General features: G+C 39.6%; 2 protein-coding genes across 6 annotated transcripts in view; both read left to right on the forward strand.

Moving 5' to 3' along the window:
* The window catches only part of LOC125878864 (uncharacterized), a 489,748-nt gene that overhangs the window by 468,230 nt on the left and 1,195 nt on the right, over nt 1–20,323 (forward strand). The window lies entirely within an intron of this gene.
* The window catches only part of rbfox1 (RNA binding fox-1 homolog 1), a 567,561-nt gene that overhangs the window by 219,065 nt on the left and 328,173 nt on the right, over nt 1–20,323 (forward strand). The gene's annotated exons all lie outside the window — the stretch shown is intronic.

Here is a 20,323-nt window from a genome sequence, read left to right on the forward strand (position 1 = left end):
TTGTCCGGTGATGTTTCAAACTGATACTGTCACTGACATGGTGTATCACACTGCAGCGAAAAGATTACTTTTTTATTCACAGCGGTATTTTGATGTCTTTGTAATGAGAACTGGTTGGCCAGGGAGCTTAAAGTTTCTGATAAGGTATATATTGCATGCAATTCCAGTAGATATCATATTTAAAAAAGTGTTTTCTGTTTAAAAAGTACAAACATAGAAATTCTGCAAGTAGGGCACTAAACCAGTCTTTTAAAGTCTGCAAATGCAACACAAGTAGATATTTAATGGATTCAGCGTGAACAGAGAGCTCTGATGTTACTCTGTGCAATGTGATGGTCGGATGCTCCTTTGCTGTTAGGCCGTCATTATGTTCCACTCGAGAGTGGCTGCTGAGTCAAGTGCAACACTTACGTAGTGCTTAAATGTAGTTTAACAGTCTGGTCCAGTCCAACTCTAAATATTAAACCAGTTTAATTATTTTCACAGTGGCTCCACCCCAGCCACAACAATGCTAACACCTTTAAACCACCTCAAAAATGTCCACTTGTATCATTTTGCATTCAACTGCTGAATTTGTGGCGAAAAATTTCACAGTGACATCAGAGCTGACCTGACAGCCTCACCTGTCTGGGTGTCTCTATGCTGCTCAGGATGCTGCTGATGGGTTCTATTTGATAAAATGATGCCTGACATTCAACAAACAAACCAGATGGACATGCTGCGTCTAATTTACCCTCTAATTAACGTCCATGTTGTACAATAATGACTGCTCTTGATCCACTCATGGAAAAGAGTGGGATGGTGTTAATAAATATTTGCCCTACTAATGTCAGATATGATAAATGTTTGAATTGAAATGCCTACACAATGTGATTATTAGCTAAGCTCAGCTGTTACTTACCCTTTGGTTCTTTAAAAAAGCCTGAGATCCTTATTCACTTTTTGAGACGCATTTTCCTACCTTGGTACTGTTGTTTGATAGAAAAATAAATGTGGGGCATCGGTAGCATAGTGGATTGTGCCGGCGCCCCATGTATAGAGGCGATGCCTCGATGCAGGGGTTGCAGGTTCGATTTTGCTTGCAACCCTTTGCTGCATGTCATCCCCCACTCTCTCTCTCTCTCCGCATTTCACACTGTCCTGTCAATTAAAGGCAAAAAGCGCAAAAAATAATCTTTAAAAAAAAAAAAAAGAAATGTGATAATCACAAAAACATTTCATTACTGCTGCAATACTTTGTTGAGGCTGTTTATGTGATCACATTGATCAAATCCTGGTTTACCCAGTTCTGTATCTCACGTTGAAAATGGTCACAGGAATTCATGTCTGAGGCAGTGCAGCATCGTTATTTAGCAACAAAAAAAAGCATAAAATGCCACTACAGACAAAAAAGGACGCATAATCTGACAGTCTGATGTAAAGTTTTGTGTGATTATTTTGTGGTAGCCTGGTGTCATTTTCAGTTGAGTAAATCACTTAAAATTGGAGCCTTTAAAATGTATGTCGTGACACAAGAATTACCCATATTCTCCATTCATCCATGCTTTACTGACATTCATTATTCACTGACATGCAATGATAACATTGCTTCGAGAGGACTGAATTATGTTGTGTTCACACCAAATGCAATGCAATGTATTTTCAACACTAGAATATTTTGTTTTGACTTGCTTCAAACACGCGAAAAATTCAAGTCATACGCGCACGAAATTGCTGAACCGTTGAGGGAACTTCCACCGGTACATTCTCGGCATCATCATAGTTACTGATGAGTTACCATGGCCGTAGCCAGCTATGAGGTCATCGAGGTCTGGACCTTGGTAAAATTTCAAAGAGAAAAAAATAGAAGAATCCCCATACAGTGGGGCGTCGGTGGCGTAGTGGTAGAGCAGGCGCCCGACATACAAGGCGGCCCGGGCTCGAGTCCAGCCTGTGGCCCCTCGCTGCATGCTTCCCCTAAAATGTCAAAAAATAAGTGGTCAAATATGTACTGTTGTGTTTACATTTCATTGACTAAATATTCGCTAGAACGCATTCAACTTTTGTTCAGAATCAGCTACTTATCACAGGTCACTGACGCGACTTTCTTCTCATTCATTCCCGTAGCGTCACAGTGCATTAAACAGTGGAAGCTCAGCGTCTCTGGGGGTCTATGGGGCAGTGGGCTGGCCTCGGCTGGCCTGGACACTGGGCTTCTGCATGATGATTGGATGATGTGTCTGAGGCTGAATCCCTTTTTGAATGACAGCGAAATGAGCGAATCAGCGATCTTGAAATATAAACCACCACCGGCGGAGCATTTTTCAAGTTTCATTCCGTTGTTCCGAGTTGATCTGGAGACTTTTCCAATCCTCTTAGTGACTTTTTCTTTGTAAAAACGACTAGCAACAAATCTAGCATCTTTTTCTGGTGCTATTGGAGACTGTACTCGTGTTTGGAGACTCTGACTTCTGTCGCTCTGCAGTTACTGTCCCCAACGAGCAGCGGGTGCTGCTGTGAGCCCCTCCACCGTCCCAAAGCACTCACAGGCGGTCACTCTAGCCTCGCGCAGCAGCCCCAGAAGGTAGAATTTACGTATAAATAAACGGACACATTTTATGATGTAGGCCGAAAATGAGCTTCCCCTCCTTGAAAGACCAGCAGCTGCCACTGATATATATACATTTATATATATATATATATATATATATATATATATGACAAAAAATATTGAACTTATTATGATATTCTAAATTATGGTGATACACCTGTATGTTGTACACTAGATTTGATTGAGGTGGGTATTTGATATATAATGCACTGGGCAATAAGAGCATCCCTCTATCTATCTGAACAGTATTCAGTGGCTTGAGGCCTTAAACCACATCAAATAATGTTGTTACATTATGCAGCGCTTTATTCACTTATTTGAAGAGTACATGACCTCACATGTTTGTGTCATCTACTATTTATTTGTTGTTGTTGCATTACTCTTGCTAGCCTAGAATTTGATAATAATCACATGCAATAATTCAAACCCTTCATTCCAAATCAATCAATAAGGTCTAATCAACCTCCTTGACCCCCCCCCCCCCCCCACACACACACACACAGAAAAACAACAAGTCAGAAAGTGACAGAAGAGGGAAAGAAAGTTGTTAAAAAGAAAACATTTTCTCCAGAATACATTAGATTCATTTGTTTAAAAAAAAAACCTAAGCCATGTGACAATGAGTATGTATGTTTTTTGTATGTTTTTTTTTTTTTTTTTAAATTATAGATGATGACTTTGTGTGTAGTGTAGTGTACAGCTTGGGTAGTGTACTTGTGTTTGTAGGTGTCATTTTGGTATGAATTTTGATAAAACTGGTTAGTTGGTCAGCAAGTAATGCTGGGAGGGGGCTTTGATTTTCCTAAACCAATCACTACAGACCAATCTATTCACTTGAATGGGTCCGCACCATTGAGGCGCAGGCCTATGGTGTGTGGTACACCAAATTAGTGGAGTCTGCACATCATTACACTGACATTCAGTCCAGACCCAGCAGCATCCTCTTAGTTTCACATTCACCCAATGTCAGCAGTAGGAGGACAGTAAGTTCACCTCCCAGCCCTCCCGTTCACTGCCGCGGCCTGAAGCAGGCCATCATTTGTATGATCAATAGCCTTTAGACAGTTGTTGCGGCCTTGAACATACACCACTAAATTTCAGCGACCCGGGTTGCGTATACGTCACCATGACCACATGGCCCATACAAATCCAAACAAGTCAAAGGAAATTGATATGACAGAGAACTGAATGTATTCAGACTTAAATAAAATCACACTGTGAACATCACTGCCCATGCAGGCAATTGTTTGTCTACCAGGAAAGCTACCATGGCTTTTGCCCTGTAGGCCAACTTTGTTTGTGTTGTCAGCTGACAGTGACGTGGTTGCTGCCACTGGCTGACAGATTACACGTTTAAAAAGCCTTCCAGGCCCTGACTGTTGCATTTTAAACAGCACACACTGAAATGGAGTGGACCCAGTCCAAGTCATTTTAAGTCCACACTGATGCCTAGCCATGCCAATCCTTTTTTGCAGGGCTTTTAGGAGTGGAGCAGAGTGAGATAAACACAAACTACAATGTTGGGCAATATTTAGAAGACATGTTCATTTAGGACAGCCTGGTAGCAGCATCTCTCTTGTCTATGGTGCTCGCCATTGTTGTTATTACTCCTCATTGGTTTCGGTGCACTGCTTGACAACACCTTGCCAATGGCTTTAGCCCAAGGTGCCAGTTGGCTAACTTTTAGCCCCCCTGCAGCACTCATGGTTTTTTACCTCAGTCACACATCACAGTGCCAGACCAGAATCAGTAAACTTGAACTTAGTGGAGCGGGTATATTCAAATGTCTGGACCCAAGCAATAGGTTAACATGGTCGCCAAAGGTAGCAGGTAGTGCTCCACGGAAAAATTCTGCTTGCATGTCCAGTGTGAACCCTGCTGTAGATGCCTCTTTAGGTTCAGGAAATAAGATAACCAGCAACATTTCAATGCTAATGAGTTTTGAGTCTGGTTCTCTTACATATTGCTTACATCTGAATCTATAGTCACAGGTCCAGCAAATAGCCACACATTCTCATGTTCTTCTCATTTTATGGAGAATATGAATGTCTTTTGGTTATGCTCAACATATTTACAGCACACTGCAGTCGATAAACAAGACCTTGTGTGCACTGAACAATCCTAGAGTCACCATGAACAATGGGGCCGATTAGGGGGACTTCCCCTTGGGGAGTTAGTACGGCAGCGACGAGTTGGAATGATTGCCCAGGCATTCCCTCTGTTTGTTTATCATTTCCATTTTCACATTATTTCCCTTGCATATTTGAGGAAATTATGAGTCACATAACTTACAGGGAAGATGTGGCTGTTTCACGTGAAGCTGAGGGACAAACTGGGGTGATGATGTCATCTAGGGACAGATCCTGGAGCTGCTCCATAGACAGTGAATAATGGACGGGCTCCTCAGACTCTGTGACAGCAGCCATGGTGATCCGACTGGGATAAGGGGACTTGATGCTCTGATATCCAGCTTTGGGAGACGATTGTCTGTGGTTGTAGATATTGATTTTACTGTCCTAAATCTTTGTAATACCACATACTCAGTTTCAAGGTGGAGTTTCCTTTTTAGTGAAATCATAACTACACTGACAGATTCACTCAGGATTTGTGCAATTTTTTACACGATAACACAGATGCTGTTTGTCCATATCTGTGGTCTGTGGGACCACATCAAAGTTTAGAATGTTCCTGTAGGACCACAACATATGGGACAAGAGTGAAGTTCTCCATTACTTTCCAAGTATTTACAAGATGTATCTTACATTGCCCAGGGCTTCTTAAAGCAAAACTACAGGTCATGACATTCTGGATTTTATTTTGTTAAGCTGGCCACTGGTTCTATCAGTAAACATTGTACTTCCCAGCAATGTTACTCTGATCACCGTACACATGATCACCTTATTTTCAGCTTTGACCTTGGAACAGCCATAAGTGCTTGCTCTGAAGACCTGAGGGTCAGAGGTCAACACTTACCTGTCTGTATAATGTCAAAGTAACATGTTGAAATCAGTCCTAACAGTGTCAGGAAGCCAGTAAAGATGAATTCATGCAGATGTAATGTTTGATAGATGTTTATTTCTTATTCAAGTTCTGGACCAGTTGCATTTAGAAATTTGCTGATGCAGGTGAACAAGGTTGAAGCATAATGTAAAGAGCCTTGTCAGAAAGACTGTGATGGGTGGGCTTAGCATAATGATAACGGCAGTAGCTCAGTCCAAAGGGACTTGGGTTGGGAACCGGAGGGTCGCCTGTTCGAGTCCCCATCTGGACCAAATATGGAGCGTGGACTGGTGGCTGGAGAGGTGCCAGTTCACCTCCTGGGCACTGCCGAGGTGCCCTTGAGCAAGGCACCAAAACCCCCAACCGCTTGGGGCGCCTGACCAAGGCAGCCCCTCACTCTGACATCTCTCCACTTTGTGCATGTATAGGTCCTGTTTGTGCATGTGTGTGTCTTTCGGACCTGTTTGTTAATGACAACGGAGTGAAAAAATTGAATTTCCTCTCTGGGATTAATAAAGTATAAAAAATGTAAAAAAATATTAAAGGTTTCCTATGGACATTCAGGAGAGTAATCTCATGTAGCCAGACCAATCTTTACAGCACTGTGTAGTACTAGAAAAAGGTTTGGAAGCACACATAATCTACCTGCTGCAGGGGGAAAAAATGCTCTGGCTAGTTAGTATTTCTTTAAACCAATCACAGCCATCTTGGGCGGAGCCAATCCCAGGATGTAGCAATGGAACCCTTGCAAAATAATGTCCGTGGGGGAACTTGTTTTGGTAGATAATTTGCACGCAGGGAGGTAAGTGCTGTTATTAAAATGGCTAATTCTCCGTAAAAAAGGCCTAAAAAACAGTAGGCTTCACAGATGTATGTCGCCTGTGCAATTCAGCTTTTACTTATAAAAAAAAGACAATCATCATTTAACAAACATTGCTCTGGAGGTGGAGCCTGACTATACTTAGCTCTGGAGGAACTCGTTGGGCCAGTTAAAACCACAGATGATTTGCTGGCTGTATGTGGCTCAAGCAAAACATTATTAAGACAGAGAATGCTGATCTAAATAGTCTTCCAGTGCCAGGTTTATAGCCACAATCTATATCCAACGGGTCATTGTGCTATTTTCACAATATGCAGATGCCTTTGAAACAAGTTAAACATGACAAAAGATTAGAAATATAACATGTAGTTAAATTAGGTGGCAATTAGTAGATTTAGGCTTCAGATTGGGTTTCTTAAAAATGTAAATGAGTTATTTAGATTGACTTAATACATGTGTTTTCTACATCTCGTTCCCACTTGATTGAATCAGGAGGGATAACTTAACAAATGTTTCTTCTGTTTGAGTGGCGAGACTGTGAGACCCATGTTACTGACCAAACCAGGGATGTTGCAAGGTCTCTCTGATGATACAAGCAATGCACTACAGCTGTGATGGGGAAGAGCCTCGTCCAGTAGCTGTTGCGTTTGTGTGTGTGTGTGTGTGTGTGTGTGTGTGCGTGCGCACGCATACTCATGCAGTTGTGCATTAAGTTTCATATCAAGCCATTCTTGTTTAACCTTTTGGATGTTGTTTATAACAGAGGACATGGAGTTAACGGCATCCATTACCTCCTTCCAGGACTTTGATTTACCTGTCCTTGTCACACCACTACTAACAGAAGAAAATAAATGTTTTTCTCAACCCCACTGTACCTAAAATAACATCTGTACTGTACCTTAAAAATAACTTCTTCTCAGCATTGGAAAAGTTTTTATTTCTCTCACTCTCTTACTCCACATTCACAGGTCAACAGGATTCACCTATCCATTGAAATTATCACCTCAATAAATGATGGTCACTGGCTATTTTTGGGCAGGGATGTATGCTAATTGCTGACTAGTAGGAACACACAGTCAATTTCCAATTGATAGGCATTCATGAACATACACACATGCCTAAGATCAAATTTGAGTTTTCCGCAGGGTTCATGAAACCAGTGTAGGTTTATAGTACCAGTGTTTTTTATGTGCAGATCTACTCACAGATTTAATCAGTACTTCATGAATGAGACCTATTATGTGTTGGTGAGTAGGGTAGACTGAGTACAGTTGAGACACTTTTTGCCTCTCCATTTTTGAACAGATATTGCACAAAAACTATACATTGAAAATAAGTGATTTTTCATATGCAGTTTAATTTGTTTGTATACTAAGTTATTATTGATGAATATCATTTATAAGTTGTTTATTTTTTCCACAGACAGGTCATAAACATGAGGTGCATTTTTACCGTGGTACAGTTGAGACACCTATTGAAACCCATTGATGATGGCCTAACATCAATTGTAAATGCAATAAACTTTTTTTTTTTTTTTTTTTTTTTAAAAAAGACAATTTGACAAGATTCAGTATAAATTCATTCTTCTTTATTGAAAATTGGAACAGGAATGCAAAATTCCTTAGCTACACTCCTAATTGACCTCCCTTCCTGCACCACTTCTGAGGCCCTCTCTAAGACCTGTGCTGGCACTCCCCTATATCTTTCATGGTTAAAAAGATGTCCATTAATATAACACAGTTCAAGTATCACAAATATTAAATTTTATTTTCATTTTCTTTGTTTGTGGTCTTATTATGACTTGTAACCTGTTACCTTTACGCTGCACAACTTAACAGCATGTGATGCAATCGACCTCTATCACGGGTACATTGTGTCTCAACTGTACCCCGCTGACCACCTTGTGTATTTCTCTAGATTATGCAGTGACCTAACATGCTAGGATAGGATGAAAATTTTAGGGCACAGAATAATGTTCGCAATGATATAAGTTATGTTTGATGGTCACAAAAGGATAATAAGCTATTCATTGTAGAAGGGACATGGTAAAGTGAAATTCTTACCTTAGTAAAAAGACTTTTGCTGACATCTTCAGACTGGAGATGCTAATACTCTTCAAATTTCCCACCACCAAAGAGGATGCTAATAGGCATATGCTGAGTAAAAATCACGGCTCAGGCTTGCAGCGCCGGCAAGATATTTAGGGTGTATCAACTGTACACGTCTCAACTATACTCAGTCTACCACTGAATGTTAACACAGCTTTGTTTACAAAAAAATTCCACAAGGCACCTTTAATCATCAGTCTTTCTCTAAAAGTTCAGGGTGTGTCCACTGCTCACACACACACACACACACATTTTTTTTTTTTTTAAAATGTAAACATTTTATTTATTGATCCATCTCTCAAATGGTTGGCACTTGCAAAAAATTGGGCGGTAAAGGCCCACCCAGACCCCTGTGTATGTGTGATAATGGATGATTTTTTTGTTCCTTTAGACTGAGGTAAGGCTGTGTCTGATTTTCAAGACTTGCTCCCAAACTGGAACTTTAACATCCAATAGAGTGTGCCAGGGCTGACGTCAAAACCCAGAAGGTTCCGGGAAGAGAAAGCGAATGTGATTTTTGCATTGCGTTTTGGATTATGTCAGAAAATAAGCTCCGTGGCTAACACAAGTTTATGCTACTTACAGGTTTTGTTCAGCGAGATAATCTTCACATATGAACACCTTTCATACCGCATTTGAAGCTTAAATGCGATCGCCAGAAGTAAAAAGCTAATTTTAGGCTTTAACGGACTACATGACTACTCTACGGTCGCATGACCACTAAGTTTTCAACAGATTTTGGCCGCTTTATTTTAAAAACATTGTATAATGGGGAAATCGGACTATTTAAGCTAAATAAGAAGCTGTAATGGCGGACTGCCAGCACTCTCGCCTCTTCGGGGGTGATGATGTTAAAAAAAACCTGAAACTCGCTTAAGCTTTTGTTAACCACAGACCTTATTTGAGGCATTTTACCAAAATCCCATTCAAAAAACGTATTGACTTTTAGACGAGAGAACCGGAAGTGCTAAAAGCGCTATCGGAGTTACGGGTTTACTGGCACACTCTATACCACACCCACCCTGTAGCTCTATTTTTGGCCATGCAAGAGGCACGGCTCTTGGCATGGCAATGTGTGTCAGTCAGTCTGCCGCTTTGTTCAGACTGAAATATCTCAGCAACTGGATGGATTGCCATCAAACTTTGGTCCATTCAGGATGATATCTACTGGCTTTGGTGATCCAGCTAGCTTCATCTTTGTTGTGTAGGTGAATAGGAAAGGCCTACACAGCAATAAAACAGACCCACTTGCTTCAGTAAATCCAGTTATCATTTCCAGACTTTGGCTGTTTGAACAGAAGCACCGTCACCCCATCATTCCTTCTCACCTGGCATAACCATAGCTCCCTATTCTCTCCAGCAAATCAGTCCAAGGCTGATTCACTTGTTCACTAACATAACGTTTGTATGCTGTTCATTTATTAGCTTCAGAGAAGAAGCTATAGGCTACCCCTGGGTAACATAGGGATATTTCTTTTGCAAACATTTACAGGATGATAAACTTAATCTCTGAATTTACTCTTTGCTACATTTATTTCAATGGCAACACAAAAGATAGCCGACTGATAGTAACATTAACACTACAAACATCAATTGATAGTTATGTTAGCTTACCATGCTGCCTGCATTTTTTCATATTTTTTAATTTACACAAAACGAGCGTGTACAGTGTTTATATTTTATAGCTTAAAATAGGAAATTGACTCTTTTCCCATTGCCAGTCGATAATAATGCCTTTTAGATTTTTTTTCTTTTCTGGTGCGTCACGCTCTATGCCACAAACGCACCAGAAAATAGGGTTAGAAAAAAGGTAGACAGCAGCATGAAGGCCAGTGAAAATGTTACAGTGGTAACATCTGAGTTTCAAACACAGTGCACACTAATTTGGAAGGATACTCTAGCGCCACTTGGACAGAGATGGTCGGAAGTTGTGGCCAAGACGTAAAAGTTGCAGAAGTTACAAACTAATGCACCAGAAAAGGGGCAGACATTAGTGTGTCCACCCAGGTATTACTGCTGACTGGAGCTCGAGTGGAAAAATGCCTGTGACTACTGCATCATTTGTCCGGAGAGTCATTTGTCCAGAGAATGAATAACAGATTGTAACCTTTCCCATTAAAGACAAGCCAGATGTTAGTGGGTGTTAGTGGGTTTTTTGTCCAGTGGGAGAGGGACTGCTGTTTTTTTGCTGCTTTTGTCTAATTCTCAGTGGATTGTAAATGAATTTAGTTCATAAATCTCTTTCTTTCAAGAACCAGTAAAGCATTACTGACAGAGACAAAACGAGGCCAGACTTTAACGAGTCTGGCCTGGAGCTCCGTATTTTTAATTACAATACAGCCAGATGTGTGGCTGTGATGGGTAACATGATGTGATAGAGATTGCTTGGCTTAAATTATATTGTCGTGTTCCAGGAAATGAAAGAGTGGTAAAATGTGTGTCTTAAAAATAATGCAGTCCATTCCCTGTTATTGTTAAAGAAGATTAGGCAGCATTTTCATATAAATCACAATTGTGGGTATCTTGGGTAATAAAACAAAAGACACTTTGTTAAACCGTGGATGCTGGAAGGTATAATCTTTCAAGAAGCGGCCAACATCAAACCAATATAATACAAGTGCTTGTTAAATCACGATACAAAATACTGACTAGAAGTTAGCCTCTGAGTCGTGGAAAATAACTCCTTGTCAGCACAGATGGCCTGCCTTCTCTCTCTCTCTCTCTCTCTCTCTCTCTCTCTGTCTCTGTCTCTCTCTTTCATTATTTCTCAGCCCTCGCCCATTCTGCTTTTATGAGACTGAACGATCAATAAAGGATTGTGCAGGGAGGCAGAGCGCCTCACATCCCCATTTGGGAAGATAATTTGCGTCAGAAAATGGCAGCCGCTGCACAATAGTATATTGATGTATTAAAGAAAAGAAACGGATGGCATGCATTAGAGGGGAGGAAGACAGAAACAGAATGAGAGAAAAAGAGTGATAAAGAGTGAGAATGAGAGGGATCTTGAAGGAGGCAGGAGGGAGGATGTGAAAATAAAAATACAATGTACGAGCTACTGTATAGGAGTTCAAAAGAAATGCTTCTCTTTTTCGGAACACTGTTCAGTACATACAGCGTATAATGGTAACGGGAAGTGGTATTCACACTGACCATAACAGACTGCAATTATATCGCAAATCTCCCATCAGACACATCTTCCACCAACTGTACAGGTCAACTGTACAACTGGCTTTGCACAAAGAATATCTGTGACTACTGAGACACTTTTTCTGTCATCTTTTTAATGGTTTGGCCTATTCATATGCAAACACAAGAGGTATGGTTATTATGTCTACATTTTATGGATATAAACAGTTAATGCACTCATAACAGTTGTGAATGACAGTAATATGATATTTCTTCCTACTGACTTGTAACCTAATTTACATAATTTGCTCCCTCTAAAAAGTTGTCAAATTTGAACACAAAGACATACAGATGTTTTTTTTTTTGAATCAGTGCAACTCACTCCTCCCACACTTTCTAGTAGAAGTGGTAGTCCCATGCTGTGGATGGCCCTTTAAAATACAATTAAAGAAACAAACAAAAAAAAAACCCACACACAACCAACCCCTTTCCTGAAGTTATCTCTAGATCAAATTGTCAGAACTAGCCTATTCCATTTTAATTTCACCCCACCACTTAAAAACACTGTGGGACAACTTTCCCATCTTTTTGATTGGAAGGACAGCATCAGTGAAAATGTCCTAAGTGCCAAAAATAAATAATAAATGTCCATGACCAGAGTCCGACCTACATCACATTGTTTTAGCACTCTGGAATCCACCATCAACAAATTTGACTGTCTGTCCACATTGAAGAATCCCAAGGACAATAGTTTATAAGTCCCAAATTTCAGATTCCACCATCTTGCAACCTATTTTTTAGTTGGTTAGTTAGTTAGTTAGTTAGTTAGTAGTACTTCATCTCGAACATGTAAGTAGCAAATAAACAGAATAATCATACAGTGGTAGACAGACATAAAAAAGGAAGCATGAAAACTAAAAACAACATATAATGATTTGACTTACATGACCAAAAACTGGTGGGATCAGTACTTTTTGATGCTTTGGTTTGTACATGCTTAATATGTGATTTCCAGCAGATTTGGTCATCTATTGTCACCTCAAATAATTTGATTTCATTTACTCTTTAAAATTAAACCTGTCCAAATGAATCTTTATCTCGTTATTAGTTCTGCAGTTCCCAAAAAGTATCAGTTTTGCAAACCAGACTTTTAATTTACTCAATTCTGAATTGATCACCTGCATTAAAACTTGCAAATCACTGCCAGAACAAAAGAAATATTTTTATCATCAGCAACACCAGTTTCTATACTTTTGATACTTTGCATAACTCATTGATATAAAAAATTAACAATTTAGGGCCCAACAGTGACCCCTGGGGACACCAGAAGTAATGTCCAAACATGCTGACACTGATTACTCAGCTACTTCTACCATCTGTTAGACAAATAACTCTTCACCCAATCTAATGCTTTTCCCCTGATGTCATACCGTTCTAGTTTATTGAATAATATCATGGTTTATTGTGTCAAAAGCCTTTTGTGTACAGTTTTTGGTCAAGAGAAGTTGTGATTTCCTCAGCTGAGTCTGTTAATGCCAGTGATGTTGCTCTGTCTGATCTGAATCTATATTGACTTTCAGTGAATAATTTGTGTTTGTCTATGAATTTTCCAGCCAGTTATTGAAAAGCTTTTCTAGGATTTTGGAGAACTGAGGTAGTAATGAAACAGGTCTGTAGTTTGTGAAGTGGTGATTGTTTGGTGTATGGCTTTTGCTATTTTCATTTTGTTTGTAAATCTACCGGTTTGAAATGATAAATTACAGATCTACGTTAATGGTTTTGAAATTCCCTCAATTCCCCCTTTCACAACAGTCATATAAATGTCATCACAGTGAGTAGGTGTCTTATTTGTACATTTGGCAACAGTATCTAAGTATCAGTATCAGTATCTATTTGTTTCTCATCGACTGCTGTGAGGAACATTGAACTCAGATTTCTATCAATGAAATTATTATTCTGCTCCTCAGATGTTCCTGGTGTAGGGATTTGTTTTGCAAGATCAGATCCAACACTTACAAAAAATGTATTGAAGCTGTTAACTACTTCATTCATATTATACTTTTCAGTGTTACAATAATGAAATATTTTGGGTAATTTACTTGTCCAGAACCATTTTTTTTTCAGTGTTCAATATTTTCCATATACTTTTAATATTATTCTTATCATCTAACATTTTATTTTAATATTCTTTCCTAGTTATTCTTATAATATTAGTTAAAGGTAGGATCTGGAGGATTTTCAAACAAAACAAAATATAGACATATACAAATGAAATCCTGCTTAATCATCACCTATGGGCTTCTACTCATGTGTGGTGGTGACTCTGTTTGCAGAGCTCCTGCCCTTTAACTATATTTTGATGTTTTTGTGAGCTCGGACCGCTTCTGGGCGGAGATTTCCCCAGCCAATGAGAGAGCGCAGGTGCCGTGCCCAAGCGTGTCCGAGCGTGCACCAGCGCAAGCCTTGCCTGAACCTCTTCTGTGAAGCCTTCTTCCGTACCTCCGGGCTCGGTACGGCTGGGAGAGTTTAGCCTGATAGGAGGGGCCGAATTTGAATGTGTGTTTACAAACAGCAACTGGAAAATCCTCCAGACCCTACCTTTAACTTATTTTCATATGTTTTATATTTTTTTTCTGCCTCCTTAGTTCTGTCTTATGAATTCTCTATAAAGTGTATTTTTCTTTTTGCAGGCATTTTGTAACCCCTTCGTGATCCAAGGACGATCCGCATACTTTAGTCTCCTGTTGGTTATTTTTATAGGATTATCTTATAATCTTCTAAATATTCTTAAGAATTCCTCATACGCACAATTTTTTGTTATTGCTATTGTATAAGGTGTCCCAGTTTTGTGACATTACGTCATTTTTGAATGCTATGATTGATTCCTCTGTTCTCACTCTTCTGTATACTGTTTTATTGTCAGGTTGATTGGTCTTGTAGCTGATGTTTAATACTGTATAAATCGGCAAATGGTCACTGACATATTAATAATGCATAGCAAAATGGCTACAAGAAAACTAACAATGATAACACCCATGACTAGATACTGGATTGTTAAGTTTGGATAAAATTATATGAAGTTCCAAATCATGTTGTCTCAAACACACCCCATATTAATTGGTTGTGATTGGCGTGGCCCAGGCCAGGTTGGCTAGAATTCTGTTTGAATGGGAGGAAGACCAGTCTTATCTGCCAGAACAAATAAAACATGAGTGCACAGATTTGCTGGTTCCCAGGCTAGATTTCCATGTCAACAACTGCAGCATAAGATACATCTGCTGCCTCTTTATTGGTTAAATATTGAAAGGTAAGGGGCAACACAGACAATGCAGCCGACAGACATTTTACAATACAAATAGAAAATAACTCTTAGAGAAAAATTGATTTAAAAGAAAAAAATTTGACTGCTACATCCAGACTGTTTTTAATTCCTCTATGGCTGTTTCGTGGGAAGAAAAAGTACAACACCAATGAATTTGGAATGTCTGCCTTATGATGTTAAATATAAAAAATGGTTTTGGAGAACTATGTTAGCATTTCTGAAAGGAAGATGTATGAAAAAAGTATTGTTTTGGTATCAATACCGAATTTTAACTACTATATTCACACCAGTACTGAACATTTTTTAAATAATACCAGGCCCTTGTCTTTCCTAAAAATCATGTCTCTAACAAATAAAGACAAAGAGAAAAAAGGATGCCTTGGCAGTTTAAAAAACATGACCTCAGCAGCCAGCACTCAAACTATTTGTCAGCTTGCTTCTCTGGTTAAAACGCTGCCATCCCAGACTATTGGTCGATCAATAGCTCTGCGAAAACATTATAAGTGGCTGGTTGTGTGTGTGGTGGGTGGGGGTTCACAGAGTGCTATGGTTGAGCAGTTGCTTCCATTGGTCTTCTGACCTCATGATCATTCCTGGAAGTTCTATTTTTTGTGGCTTCTTGCTGGGTCTTGGATTCACTTAACTCATTCAGCAGTACTGTACTCGTACTGTAGCCCTATTCACCCATTCTTTGCTGTATTAAGTATTATCTTCCTGACTTACTATCACATATGTTACCTTAATTTTACATCCTATAGTTCTTTAAAAACAGCAGCGGGTTAAAAGCTAAATTATCCAGAAATGGATGGGTAATAATTATGGCGTGGACAAAAGATCATGATGGGACTGATTTTAACAAGATTAGACCATTCTGACGGAAGAATTAGTTGTTGGAATTGGTGACCCAGTCCAGACTGATGGTTGAAGATTTTCTGCGAGCTGTTTTGCAGATTAATGTTTTTGTCAGTGTGTTCCTTACTAGGTCTAGTTTGGGCCCCAGTAGTCATATTGATGAAATACTTGCAAGCAGTGAAATATTTCATACAATCAAATACTACAAACAGCATGTATCTCATGAAGTTGAGAACAGTTTAGCTGTAAAATGCATGTATGTGCGAGCGTAAGAGTGCTAATTCCTTTATAGCTCATTTTAGAATTTCAATGGCAGTTTGTATGATGGTGATTCTTTAACTATTGCGATTATTGTGTCCATGTCAAGAATGAGTAAAACAAAAATGTACATCTTATTTTTTATTTATCACACTTACTTGACATCAAAAGGAGCATACAAAAAAAATCAAATGATATATCAGTTATTACTTTTATTATGTAGAAAGTATTATTAACACCGGTTATTAGCATCCCTAATTTCTACCACACACTACAAAATATAAATTCAGGGAGATTTTTTTGGCAACCACAACAATACTCATGTGACAGGACAGCACATGGCTGGAGGACAGTTATCTTCCTGGAGGGAACTGAAATTAGAAAAAAAACAAAAACAAAATCAGTGTCATTTTTGGTAAAATCAAGAATATGTTTACTGGCTGTCATTTTCAAACAGCTCATATTTCCTTTACATGTACGAATTATAAGAAAAACTACATTTTGTATTTTGAATGCTAATGCTTAATTAGCAACAAATGTGACAAAATGTCACCTCCACCCCAGTCACTTCCATCACTTTGTTAATTGTGATGGAAAAGTCTTATGGTAATGGGAATAACAATGCCAGTGTTATATTACTGAACATACTGTATCACAAAATGTCTCTCAATATATGGTAGATTTTCCAAACAATTTCCTCAAGGTAAGCATTTTATCTGAACTTCAATAACTATACAAAAGATACCTTAGTTTTTAGAATTTTAACATGTTGAACACATAGGTTAAGGCTAAAGATAAACACAACTGTTATTTGCTCTATCTGACAACAAAGTGAGTGAGCCAGCCAGGTAGCTAGCAGGAAGTCAATGAGCCAGCAAGCTAGTGGGAAGTGAGTGAGCCAGCAAGCTAGCTAGCTAGCTAGAGATGTGTGATTGACTTGCAGTGGTGACAGCTGAGCTATCTTTTGGCTTTTAATTGAAGTTTTACAGTAGTTCATTTAGGTAACATTAGGATTATTTTGACCCTTTATCAATGTTAGTTTTACTTTTAGGTTGTGACTCTCTGTTGCTGTGAATGAGGAACCGAGAAAGTGAGAGATTAATTAAGGGTTTGCATTAAAGTAATTATGATTTCTGATTGTATATTGCAGCTGAAAACTGCCTGAATATGGCTACCAGTGAACAAGCAAGTAACAGCCCACCTTTGAGGAAACCATGGATGGAATGCATCATCCACTGTTCTGATGACAGAAATAAGCAGGTTTCAGCACAAAGTGTTGACTCCTGGAGATCTCTGCGCAGGGCAGTTTAGATATGGAATCATGTACCAGTACTGGAACTGGCAAAAGACATTCCTGAGGGTCAGATTCTAAAAATCTACTACCACAGAAAGTGTTGCAGCATCTTCATCATGAAGAAAGATCTTGATGGAATCCTTGCCAAAAAAAAAGAAAATTGCCAGTAGCTGACTGGTTGCTTCAATGAACTCCCTAGGAATTGTCCAAGTCAAGGAATCAACCACGAAGCACTTGAGACGAAAGCTGGAGAGTGAGTTTGCTGGAGCCTTGCACATCTTCCCTGATACGAAAGGAAAACTCCTCCTCTATCCAGATAACCTGTCCATGAGGGAAATTGCCAAAGAAAATCAGTCTCTCATAAATGAGTTGCAGGCCCTGAAAAGTGCTGGTGCTCAAGATGAAGCCATCAAACTGAGAGCGGACATCAAAAGTCAAGATGTTCCTCAAGTCTGGCCACCTGAAGTAAAAGCAGAAGCAGAACGTCCTACCATTCCGGAACTGCTCATCATCTTCCCGTATCATTTACTCACAGGCTGTAATGATCTTGACGATGCATCCCAGAGAGTTCAGTGACTTGTGCGATCGTTTGGCCATGACATAATATATGCAGTGGCATGTGGAAATACCCGGCCTTCCAAGCACATCATTCTGCCATTCAGTGTCAAGTCGTTGACAGGGAATGTAGAGCTGATAAACATCCTCAACCGACTTGATCACAGTGTGTCCTATTCACAGATGCAAGAGATCGATACTGCCCTATGTCTTCAGAAACTCTCATTATCAGGGAGTGGCACTGTCTTACCAGCTTACATCTATCTGGATATATTCACAGCTTTAGCGTGGGACAATATCGATCGTCTTGAAGAAACTGTCACTGGTGGAGTAACATCTCACAGAGTCAATGGGATTGCTGTGCAAGCAAGGACAATCAACCCAGTTCCTGTCCAACCCATGCCCTCTGTTGCCAAAACAAAGAAGAGAAGCATAGTTTCAACTCTGCGAATGTTACCAACTTACCACCCTGGGCAATGGGTGGGGCCACCACAAAGCAAAGGTGCAGATGCTGATACTGCAGCCAATACTCAGCTTGCCAGAGAGAAGAACCTTGTTTGGGTCCTAGCACACATGTCATAGCAAGAAGACCAGCCAGTCAGCAGCTGGACAGCCTTCAACCTGCTGACTCAATGGGAATATCGGCATTATAAATAAACGGCATCACTAACGGCGCTACTTTTTTCAGTAATGAGTAATCAAGGAGCAAATCACTGTTCATTGTACTCATGTGCTGATTGTCACCCTGGTGAAGGTCCTCTGACTGAAAGCTTGGTTAATTAAAGATACTTGCATTCATCCAAGTGTACAGGTCCTATTTTCACACAAGTAACGAGTAATCAAAAAAGTTACTGTCTCCCCCGTTATAACGCCGTTACCGTTACTCACAATAAAATGTGCCATTACTCTGCTTTACTTGAGTTCACTGAAGCGGCTTTCACCCAATCAAGCTCCTTCTCAGTGGAGCTCTAAAGTTTTTTTTTTCTTTGGTGAGGGGAGAGGTGAGGGGGGAGGGAGGGAGAGACAACTGTATAGGTGATGATGATCGGCTTAGGGAGAGTAAAATTTCATCATAAACCAATCAGAGGCAGAGTAGGGCAGGCATTCACAAGCACACAAGCAGGGTTGTCAGGTCCGCTTATTAGCCGCGACTTTGGGCTTGTTTTCTGTAAAGTTGCTTACAAATATTGGTAGTCACGGGTTGTGGTTTTTTGGGCTTGTTTCTAAAGTGGAGTTGCTTATTTGGGCTTGCTCTCTTAACATCGCCTTTCTCTACATATATCTGTCTAATAAGTTATTTAAACGCATGATAATATGACTGCAAGATGTTTCCACAGCTCCGCTCCCTCCGCCCCCTCCTTCTCCACATACACAAAGGTGACGGTCAGTCAATGAGACTTTTCACATTTAAATTGCACAATTAATGGAGGTTCTTTAACGAGTGTAGATAAGTGTGCAATGATTTATAATAATGATTTATTCTATTAAGTGTCGATTTAATTAATTTAACATATTCAGTGTTGAGTTTCATTACATACAGTTGAGTTTCATTGCATGCAGTTCCATTAAGGGGGAGGTGTCCAAGCAATTTGACATATTTGAGTATTTTATAAAAAAGTAACACTATAGTTACTTTCCAGGTAATTAGCTATTTTTATAGTGCAGTAACTCAGTTACTAAATCAGTTACTTTTTAGGGAAAGTAACTAGTAACTATAACTAATTACTTTTAATTGGTAAGCATTTCCAAGATGCTGGACTCCAAGACCTCCACATTTAGTCTGGCATAATCGCAGAAGGTTCTATTGCTGCTGTTATGGATTAGCCTGGTTCGATGGATGCAGCTTTCTGTCAAAATAAAAGCACCAAGCTAATAAAAATGCAGTGAAACTTTTAATTTAAAGAATATAATTTACAAGAAAAGCCCCAAGCCATTAAGTTAATCGATTTTCTCACACCCTTAATCACCACAAATGGATGGTGCACCAGAATTTAAAGTTTTACTTTGGTGAACACTTTTACTTTGGTGAATTTGGTGAATTCCGCATCCGTTTATAAACCGGAACCAGAATCCAGACAAAATTCAGAGTGAATAAAAACCGCCGTCAGTGAGTGACGCAAGGCTAGCCGGTGGGTAACTGGTGAGGATAGCAACAATGGCGACGGCTACAGATTCTACAGACCACATTAACGATGCTATAGAGGTATTTCGCTACTACTCGCATTAATGGAGGACCAAATTAAGGAAGCTGCTAAACTGGATTTAACAGCGATGCAGCTGGGCGTGCACAATGACAGAGATATTTTAAACGGGCAGTGCTCGCTTGTTTTCGGCACTCCCGAGGCATGGATACTAATGACAGATCATTAGCAGATTCTGGGTGAGTCGTTGATCTCTA

The sequence above is a fragment of the Epinephelus fuscoguttatus genome, linkage group LG19 (genome assembly GCF_011397635.1).
Source record: "Epinephelus fuscoguttatus linkage group LG19, E.fuscoguttatus.final_Chr_v1".
In the NCBI taxonomy this organism is placed as follows: Eukaryota; Metazoa; Chordata; class Actinopteri; order Perciformes; family Serranidae; genus Epinephelus; species Epinephelus fuscoguttatus.